The sequence below is a fragment of the Corvus brachyrhynchos genome, unplaced genomic scaffold (assembly GCF_000691975.1).
Source record: "Corvus brachyrhynchos isolate BGI_N302 unplaced genomic scaffold, ASM69197v1 scaffold68, whole genome shotgun sequence".
Lineage (NCBI taxonomy): Eukaryota > Metazoa > Chordata > Aves > Passeriformes > Corvidae > Corvus > Corvus brachyrhynchos.
Window position 1 is genome coordinate 675,354 of NW_008240039.1, and position 1,260 is coordinate 676,613.

Consider the following 1,260-nt stretch of genomic DNA (forward strand, 5'->3'; position numbering starts at 1 on the left):
AGAGGAGTTCATGCAAAGCAAGAAAAAGAGATGTAAAGCCATTCCTCATTCTGGGAGTAAAACAGTATCACCAGAGAGAGAGGCAGAGAGACACCAGAGAGTGAGAAAAGCATCTGATGGGAGACTGAGAACCTTTCTCTGGTGGAAACTTCCAGTCAGCTTTTAGGCAAGTTCACAGTATTGCCTGAGGAACTATCTAGTGGGAAACCATACATTTAGTGGTTAAAGCAAGAGCTTGAAAACCAACACTGTGCAAAGTTCCATTCCCAAACCTGACAACTGTTTGCTGCACAACAGCAAACAAAGAACTCCTCCGTGTTTCAGCTTTCTCACATGCACAAGTACAGTCTGTAACTCATGAAGGATGTTGTAACTCTTAAATGCTGGCAAAGTGATGTGAGATCCTTGCACTCTTGCTATTACTGCTAACACAGGCAGAACCTGGGAGTTGGAGGAAGTTGTGATAAAACGAAAGAAGTTGCTGAAATTAGGCTTTTTCAACTGTTCCCAATTGCTCCACAATACCAGAAACCCGAGTCCATCTTGTTGATGAGAACAAAAAATAAGTCATGCATTTCTAATGACCTCTATCATGACATTCAACTTCCAGGTTCCCATCTCAGGCACATACAGTGCACCGTGTTTGAGACTCTCTTCTGGGAGCTCTTAAAAGACTCCCTCATGCCCTGCCAAAAACATGATCCAAAGCTAACCCACAGCAGAAACACACATGGCTGTGAACAACTGAGCCAGGCAGCACAAGTCCTACACCAGGGAAGGTCTGGATGACCGGGTGTTGCCACTCCTCAAGCCTGGGAGTGACAATTGTGGCGACAAGGTGCCATGTGCCAAACCTACCCTAAAGGCCAGGCAGACACCAGAGCTCACCAGCAGCACCAGAGCTCACCAGCACCCCGTGGGGTGGGCCGGCAGGTGATGAGTGGTTACTGGACAAAACAGCCAGCCCGCTGCCTGCCTGCCTGCCATCCATCCATCCATCCCTCCATCCCAGCGCTGCCACCAGCACAGGGGACACGGCGCCAAGGGCACCCCCCGAGCAGCTCCCACCGCGCACCCCGCAGGTCAGCGGCTCCGCAGAGCCCCCATCTCCACAAAGCAGAGGCGCTTTTCCCGAGGAGCAGCGCTCTTTGCTAAGGGCGCCCGAGCAGAGCCGGGATTTGCCGCAGGCGCCCCCGCAGCGCCGGCCGCGCACCCCGGAGCCCCCGGCCCCGCCCGGGCCCCGCTCCCCGGCCCCAGCCT